General features: G+C 44.3%; 3 protein-coding genes across 4 annotated transcripts in view; 2 read left to right on the top strand and 1 right to left on the bottom strand.

The window, feature by feature from the left end:
* Positions 1–9,165, top strand: part of LOC123980185 (zinc finger protein 260-like) — a 672,464-nt gene that overhangs the window by 143,787 nt on the left and 519,512 nt on the right. The window lies entirely within an intron of this gene.
* Positions 1–9,165, top strand: part of LOC123980191 (butyrophilin-like protein 2) — a 470,636-nt gene that overhangs the window by 94,909 nt on the left and 366,562 nt on the right. The gene's annotated exons all lie outside the window — the stretch shown is intronic.
* The window catches only part of LOC123980179 (zinc finger protein 271-like), a 342,908-nt gene that overhangs the window by 199,394 nt on the left and 134,349 nt on the right, over positions 1–9,165 (bottom strand). The gene's annotated exons all lie outside the window — the stretch shown is intronic.

Below are 9,165 nucleotides of genomic sequence, written 5' to 3'. Positions count from 1 at the left end.
AATGGCTATGGTCCTGAGCCATTTGGAGGAAAAAGACCCGCCCACATACCTGGAGGATATTAACAATTCATTTTGTGAGAATCAGGACTGTAAGCTGTAAATCTGAAAAGAGGAACAACTTTCCAGTCCACTGCAGTGTTTTTGTTTCAGGTTTTGTTCTGATCTTTTAGTCACCTGTTTTTTAATTAAATTTTCTTGTTAATTTTCATCGGATCCAGCCTCTCCTTTCTCAAAATCTGAAAAAACGCAACACTTGCAGGCTAAATCAACACTTTGACATAATATCTGTGGTACACAGGATAGTAATGTGGGTCGCGGTAGTTGGTGTAGTAATGTGGAAAGCGTAACAACTTTGCACCGTATAATGTTAGCAACTGCTCCGCGTTAACTGGCGAGCTAACTCTCTGTGTTTCTCCAGCCTTTCTGATGTTCAGTGTTTTAACTCGACATCTACTGAATCTCGTTTGGCACAATCTTGTTTTTATCTGAACATGGAGTCTGTTTTGTGTTGGGAGCCTTTTGTTTTATGGAGTTAATGGAATGCGTGTAGTTGCGGTGTTGTCGCTGTAGTCTGGGAAAGCCTCGGCAGAATGGTGGCTGTTCCAATCAACAGAGAAAACCGGAAAGTGCTTCAGTTGTGAGGTTTGAGCCCATTGACAATAAGGCAGTAAATATTTTATTTATTAATAAGTAATTACATTGAAAAACGTCTTGGGTTACGTATGTTGTATGGGAACGAGATACCCACTTAGGCCACGCCGAAACCCCGCCTGCCCCCAGCGTGCAGAACCTGATGGCACGACTAGGAGGAGAACACGGGTGCCGGGTGCTGAAGGACGGTCCAGACTGTAAAACCGGACAAAAGTGTGAGGGGTGGCCGAGCCAGCCGCGTCACACAAATCCTGGAGTGATGCCCCTGCGAGGAGGGCCCTAGAAGCCGCCATGCCTCGAGTAGAGTGCGTCCTTACGGCCATAGGTGAAGGTAAACCGCGCACCTGATAGGCCAGGGAAATAGTCTGAACAATCCAGTTGCTGATGGTGTGTTTAGAAGCGGGGAGCCCAGCCTTGAGGGACCCGAAACACACCAGCAACTGGTCTGCTTTCCTCCACCGGGAAGACCTCAGAGTGTAAATACTCGAGGGGACCTCGATCGGCCTCTCTCAGGGGAAGGGGGGCAGGGAGGGGGAGGAGGCGGGGGCTGGTGGTGGGTCCCCCTACTCAAAGTCTCAGGACCTCTTCCCCCGGGCCCGGAGAGCTCAGTCAGGTCTTCCTCAGAGGGACCTCCCCCTACGTCACAGTCCCGAAGGAGATCGGCCTGGTATGCCTGCAAGACAGCCATCGTGTGCAGGCTGGCACCAGCCCCCGACCCGCTGCCATGTAGGCCTTGCCCACCAAATCGGACATCATCCGACGCGGCTTGGTGGGGAGCGCCGGCGTCCGGAGGGATGAGGTGAGGTTGGGAGAGAGGTAGCTAGCCAGCGCCTCCTCCACTCGTGGCATCGCTCCGTAGCCGTGCTGTCTGATCTCCGTCACGTTGCCGTAGTCCAGCCGGGGGGACGTAGACAGCCGTGCAGAGAAGGGGTAGATCCAGAAAGAATGGTAAAGGCCGCCGCGGGGGTGGCGCTCGGTGTTGCAGAAACCGCTCGTCCAGTTTGCTGCCCACCGACGGCTGCTGCACCGCCTGTGGCCAATCAATGTGCAGCTTGGCCACAGCCCGCGACACCACTTCTAACAACTCCTCCCACCCTGGCGAGGGCTGATGACGTTCCGTTTCCCCGAAGTCATTCTCAGAGAAGCCGAGAAACGGGCTCCCGATCGGCGATGAGGAGAGGAGGATTCCGCGGACGAGGACCGGAAAAAGGCCTCAGCCGTTCCGGCATCCTCGGCGATCTCGCGTTGCGATCCCCAGGATCGGAGCCGCCGCGACGCCTCAGCGACCTGTGCCACGGGGGGAGCGCATCCGACCATCCTCACGAGGAGACCTCAGCACCCTCAGGGGCAGGGCCTCGCAATGGTCGCAGGAAGCCCCCTCGAGAGCTGCCTGGCCGTGCGACATCCCCAGGCATGAGACGCACATCCCATGGGTATCACCTTCCGTGATGAAACGCTGACAGGGAAAGACACACTGTCGGAATCACTTCGACATGATCTGCTTCGTCTCGACTTCAGGTAGGATGATGGAGCTTCCAAACATAGCCAGAGTGCCTGCTGAATAGAAAGAAGCTAATGTGTCCTATGTGCCGGCTTGCTTATATACCCCTCAGGTTACAGATGCAGTTCGAGTTCCCTCGAAGGGGAACTACATACAGCCCCTTTAAATGGGCAGCATAGCTTACTAACTTGCCTTGTACTTTTGTTTATTTTCATGAAAACACGGAAGATCTCGCAATATGTAATGTTATCATAATACTTTAAATGTCTACCTAGTGAGCAATCCTGGTTAAGTAACTTCTTAAAAATATAACATTAACTTACTCGAATCCCTTCTGTGCCGCATTCCGCTGCCCTCTAAAGGTCAGAGCATCGGTGTCCTCACCTGTCCCTAATAACAAAAACAACTGAGATAACCCTAGATTTGAGTTATGTATGTAACATGTGCTGCTGTCTTCTTAGCAGATTTAACATAAACTTTATGGGTTTGTTACGGTAGTACTATATATGTTTGTTATAGATAAGCTGTAGTCTGGTAACTGTCATGGAAATTATATTCCTGGTGAGGGGTTGAGCAAAGAATTGAGTTACAACCAACCGTTGTCTTTGAAGAATTTATTTAACAAAAGAAAATAAACAGAAGTACTAAAACACATATAGAGCAGGTCCAGAGACCTGCCACCTAGAGCGGCTTCGGGTGTCTGGCCCTATGCATAGGGAAGCATTATCATTTCCGCAGTCTAGGTCTCTATGTTTTGGGGAATATGGGAGAGATCCTCTCTCGGCCTTGAATGGACATTCGAGGAGAGGAACAACTACAGAGGGAAACGCCAAAACAATCTCACAGCTCTGACCTAAACCCTAGTAAATGTGGACAGACTAACATAAGGAGTATAGGAGAGGAAAGGTTGAGGATAAAACACAATACATATGATGACATATGATAATATTAAAAGATCATACATAAATGATTAAATATAAGAGCACACAATTTTCTGCCATAACTGTCACAATTGTGAATTGTTCACTTACACAAGATTACATTGTAAATAAAAATGTTAGTATTCGCACTTAAATTTATACCGTAAATTTCTTTCCAAATCAGGACACCATCCTACGGAGCCCCTGAAGTCCCATAACATTATTATCTTGTGCGCACAAGATAATAAACATGGATCAAGCTTCAAAAACATGGGGCTGTATATTTCCCATAATGCAACTCCTTAATGTGATGTGTCTCAATTAATAAGAAATGTCAGTATGTGTAGTAATCAATCAGATTCTTAGAGAGGTCTGAGTCACCCCAGGTCCCTCCTGTGGACACAACCCTACATTTGGTTGTCACAGTTGGTAATGCATTAGTCAAACTTTTACATTGTGTATTATTTTCCACAGACATGCTCTAAATGTCATTTATGGTTCAACATAGCTCGTTCCACTATGACATCTCACTCACAGTCTTTCTTTCTGTATGTCTGTCCCTATAGAAGAGGAATAGATCAAACGTCACCGCTGTCAAATCCTTTACAAGATCTGATAATTTAAAGACTCATCAGAGTTCACATTGGTGAGAAACCGTACAGCTGTGACCAATGTGGAAAACTTTTTACTAACAATCGTTCTTGTTTGTTGGAGTTGCAGGTGTCTTTCTCAATGCAATAATGGTACAAGGTTTACAGGTGCACTCAGAGCTGGCATAAGAAGCAACAGGCCTTAACCCCCAGTTAAATAAGTCTTGGCTGGCTTCAATGATGCTTCTTTATATATAAGATGTGGGGAAAACGATTACGTGAACTTCAAACAAAATGAAGCAATATTATTGCAAGTAGCCTCAGTTCTCTGAAGACCGGGGGCAAGACATAAAGATTAGTGCATATTACTATGGAAAATATTTTTGATGTTCTTGTTGAATTACATTCTGGGCCACAGTCAAAAGATTTATGTGAAAAATGAGCTGGTGATGCCGATGCGTCACACTGTACGCCATTCTGTATTGCACGTTTGGAGTTTCCAAACGGGTTTCCATGTGTTCAGACCAATTAAATATTTTGGATATGTATGTGGTATAAAGTATATTTATTCGCAGAGAGTAAGAAACAAAAACACAGCAAGACGGTATAACAGGACATACAGCATTAGAGAAAGTCACAGAAATGTATCCCAAAAGAAAAATGCTAAATATTGTCATTACCAAGGATGACAACAATTATGAAGCCCAGTGTTAGAAACAAAGAAACAATCACGACGAAGTGTAAAGTAGGCAGAGGTCTGAAAGCAAACCATCATTAACACATAATTTGTGAATGTATAGTCATAACCAAACACTGACCCTCAGGGGTGTACTGGGACTGAAATTCAGCTCGGGACTTTGAGACAGAGAGGCCTTCTATGTGAACACCCTTTGGGGGGCATGGGAAAAGATTTTTGCAGTTAATTTTATACATGTTTTGGTTGTATACAGTGAATCAGATCATGCTCAAGACAGAAAGAAAGAAACTTTAGGATGACACCTGCCTCCTCAGTTTGTATAAGCAAGGCATCACTGCAGTGGACAAGACTAAGTCAGGCAAGTCTGAGTCACTCAGAGTGCTAAAATACTAAAATATAATCAAAAACTACAATGCAGTCCCATAAAATAAAAAAAGTGTGCATAAAAATTAATGCCCTGATCTTCAGCTCTGAGTAGGCCTCTCCCTCTGCTGTAAGGATTGTTCAGCTACATATGCATGTGAAGAACATCAGTAATAAATATGACTAATTATGACACTAATCCATTTTCTAGTTCTATCTATGCATAATATGATTGCCTACCCAGATCAGCACACTGCCCCTGTACATGTCACTGTTGTCTGGTTATATTGACCTTCTCCTTCTGCTGCTTCTCTTCCTTTCCCTTCTCATGCAGCTTCTCCCACTCCTCCTTCTTTCTTCTCTCCCTCATCATCAACATGATTGGGGGTCATCATCACCCTGTCTCTCTGCATCACCTCCAGTGACCTTAAACGCTAATATAAATTCAAACATACAGAGATTCCTCACTTATAGAAGGATATTGTCTTTGTGTAATAACACATTGCAACACTGCCGTTTGCATTAGTACATAATTGCACCTGTCACTGCCTGTGCTGTGTTCTGCCTCATCTGCACCTGCCACAGCACCTTTCCACCAAGGAAGAGGTCGGCAACATTTTTTACTACTTTGTTCTTAGTTTTTTCAGCACATGAATATTTCCTCTTTCTCTCTTTTTGCCATTTTTACCATCTCTGTTGCGCTTGTCTCACAACCCTGGGCGAGATCAGCGGTTCAGCCCTGACAAAATGTTTTGAGATTGAACTCAATCCAGAATGAAAGTAAACTCCTTTTGATCAGCGCCATTGAGCACTCTTATCAAATATCTCCACACTGATCTTTAGTAACAAAGGTTAGAATATTTCCTCCTCTCCCTTCAGCTCTGAAAGGCTCTTCTCTTCAATAATACTCACAGTTCAACAGCAGGAAACATTTTCTCCGGACATCAGGTCTTATTGAGCCGCGACTGTTTTCCTCTGTAGTTTTAGTAACTAACTGAACAGAATCAGTAATATGTCACATCACCTCTGATTTCTTGTTGTTTGTGAAGTGTAGCATGTCTAAACTAGCTATGAATGTTAATAAATTTATGAGAATACCCAATTATGAATTTTAATATTCAGACAATATTAATCTCTCATTTTGCGTGGCACCACCGGAGTTATTATCCTAGAGTCTCCGGACCTCTAAGTAGCTTTTAATAATTAGACAATCATTCACCAGTGATCAGTCAGTCAGTCTCGTATCTAAAGGGTAAATTCTCTTGGCAGGGACTTAGAAATGGGCAACACACAGTTCCTTGGTTACAGTGAATTTATTAACTAACTAAGGTGATATAAAAAGGTGGTTAAATACATCAGGGAAATAAACAATGTCTAAACAATGAGAATGGAGGTTCGATTGTGGGAAGCATTTGAATCATACAGCAACTAATGAATGCAATTAGATGATAACTCGGTTAAATCTGTCTAGGGGTATAAAGATTACATATGCTGAACTAAAGATAAATGGATTAGCAACTATTGGACGTCACTGACAACAGAATGTAGGGTTTTGGTCTTTACTGCCTGCGTTTCTCCCCGCCGGGTTGCTGGTAAACGGCCTCACACTGGCAGAGTCCGTGCGTTCTCAGTTAGGACAACTTAAAGCTGTCGGCCAGTCGCTTTCTCTGCCAGGGAATTTCTCCGGGGTCCGTTTCTGGTAGGCTTATGGAGGAAACTTGCAGTGGGGGGCCTTCCCCCGACCCTGTCTCGGGTCAGGTTTAAGTCGTCCTTTGTTGATGCTGGTGGCCCACGTCAAGTCGTCCGACCTCTGTGGGCTTAGCTCGACGTATAAAGCTTAAAAAAACTGGGTCGTTCTTGAATTAACTAGTGTAACTTAACAGACTGATAACTTTTAACAAACGAAAAGAAAGAAAATAAAAACAAGTTGCTGTTAAACAAGGGAAAAATCGATGTCGCGGCACTTTGCGTGTTTAGCTTCAAGTGATACAAAGACTTGTTGCGCTGGTCGAATTCTTAGGCGTTGCCGGTAGGGGTACGAAGCGTCCAGAGCGGAAGAGAAGGGAGAAGAGAAGAGAGCGAACAACGTGGTGTGTCGCTCTTTTGTTGTCTTGGGCGTGGTTCCCCAGCGGGCAGTCCTTCGTTCCCAAGGGACTGTCTTTCTAAACTTTTAGTGTCTATAAAAGAAAATCTATTTGCGCGTATTATAATCAAATATTTTTTAGCAGTTTAGGGTTTCCTGCCCCCCTCCAAGGAGAGTTCCGCTGTTTGCAATCTCTGGTTAGTTTCTATGTCATTTTAACAATTGAGGCACCGAGAGACTTATCTCGGCTGTTGCCAAAGGTGGCCAGTTTTATGATCAACTGCTCATGAATAGCACTTGTGACCTCTCCACCCCACTTCCGTTGGGGTTTCTTCAGCCGTCTGTTGAAAGCTGATCTCAACCCCCCTCCTTCTCTCAGGGAGAGGGGAATAGTTTTGAGTAGTTCAAATTTATTTAATATAAAATCCACAAATCCACACTGTTGTTCACTACAGAAGTGTATGAAGTGAGACTGAGATTAGAGAATGAAGAAGAAGACAGATATTTGGTGCTCAGCTCGCCTGAGGGAGCTGAGACTAAGTGGGAACAACAAGAGGAAGAAGAGAGAAGCCTTTCGGCTGAAGAAGACAGGGGTGTAGGTATAGACAGTGCAGTGTACCCCACTGTACAGGGGCCCTAGTGCGGCTACACTGTATATACCTACGCCCGTCTGAGGTTACGAGCAGGACTTTGTTGGTTACATCGTGAAAATGCTACCACCTTCATTAAAGAAGAGTAGAATTCCCTTTCACCTCCTATCACTGTATGTCCACTGTGATCACGTGGTATATAAACCCTCAAATGTGCATATCAGTAGTTTTACCGACAAAACTCTTTAGCAAAGTATTAAAACATTCCACAGAATGAATATTGTTTATATGTGTATATTTTTTTTTCTTTAGTAGGCTACATTCGCGTCACAAAGCTACATATGCAGTGATGATTGCTGGGTAATATGTGTATGGCTGCCCAATCTTAAGTTTCTATTTGATAATGTGAAAAGATGACAAGACTTTAGCAACATTGTAAACCAGGTGAAATGTAAAATCTGACAAGTAGACTAGCAAAGCACACGTACAAGCTACCAGTGATGCCATTTAGTGGTGGATGGAAAAGTGGCTCTTGACAGACTTGAATCTTCAAATCTCATTTATTAAAACGTACAAATCTTTTTTTTAAGTAATTTCGTTCATTTAAACTAGGCTGGTTACTGCAGCCCTCTAGTTGGCAACACAGAAGGCTGCCTGGTTTGCTTTAATTGACAAAGTATAATGCACAAATTCACCTCTTGATCTTTCATCGTTCTATAAAGCTCCTTGAGGTCACAAACAAATTCAAACCATGTAAAGACCACTAAAATATGTTGTCAATATTTGATTAAGCCACTACTGCAGCTAAATCTGTCCGTTTACACAATCTTTCCTGAGTATACTACCAGACGAGCCATATATATATAATTAATTATTATTACTATATCTCTAAAGTGCACATTCATACAGTTGCCTAACGTCCCTCTCCATGAGTTATCATATATATATTATAATTTCACACACACTACTCAAAAATAAAGGGAAGACTAAAATAACACATCCTAGATCTGAAATGAAATCATTAAATACTCCTTTCTTTACATAGTTGAATGTGCTGACAGCAAAATCACACAAATTATCAATGGAAATCAAATTTATTAACCCATGAGGTCTGGATTTGGAGTCACACTCAAAATCAAAGTGGAAAACCAAACTACAGGCCGATCCAACTTTGATGTAATGTCCTTAAAACAAGTCAAAATGAGGCTCAGTAGTGTGTGTGGCCTCCACGTGCCTGTATGACCTCCCTACAACGCCTGGGCTCCTGATGAGGTGGCGGATGGTCTCCTGAGGGACCTCCTCCCAGACCTGGACTAAAGCATCTGCCAACTGCTGGACAGTCTGTGGTGCAACATGGCGTTGGAGGATGGAGCGAGACATTGGCAGTGCTCCTCCTGCTCGTCCTTGCACAAAGGCAGAGGTAGCGGTCCTGCTGCTGGGTTGTCGCCCTCCTACGGCCTCCTCCACGTCTCCTGATGTACTGGCCTGTCTCCTGGTAGCGCCTCCGTGCTCTGGACACTACGCTGACAGACACAGCAAACCTTCTTGCCACAGCTCGCATTGATGTGCCATCCTGGATGAGCTGCACTACCTGAGCCACTTGTGTGGGTTGTAGACTCCATCTCATGCTACCACTAGAGTGAAAGCACCACCAAAACATCAGCCAGGAAGCAAAGGAACTGAGAAGTGGTCTGTGGTCACCACCTGCAGAACCACTCCTGTATTGGGGGGGTCTTGCTAATTGCCTATAATTTCCACCTGTTGTCTATT

Source organism: Micropterus dolomieu, linkage group LG12 (genome assembly GCF_021292245.1).
Source record: "Micropterus dolomieu isolate WLL.071019.BEF.003 ecotype Adirondacks linkage group LG12, ASM2129224v1, whole genome shotgun sequence".
Classification (NCBI taxonomy): domain Eukaryota; kingdom Metazoa; phylum Chordata; class Actinopteri; order Centrarchiformes; family Centrarchidae; genus Micropterus; species Micropterus dolomieu.
This window is presented reverse-complemented; position numbering and strand designations above follow the sequence as displayed.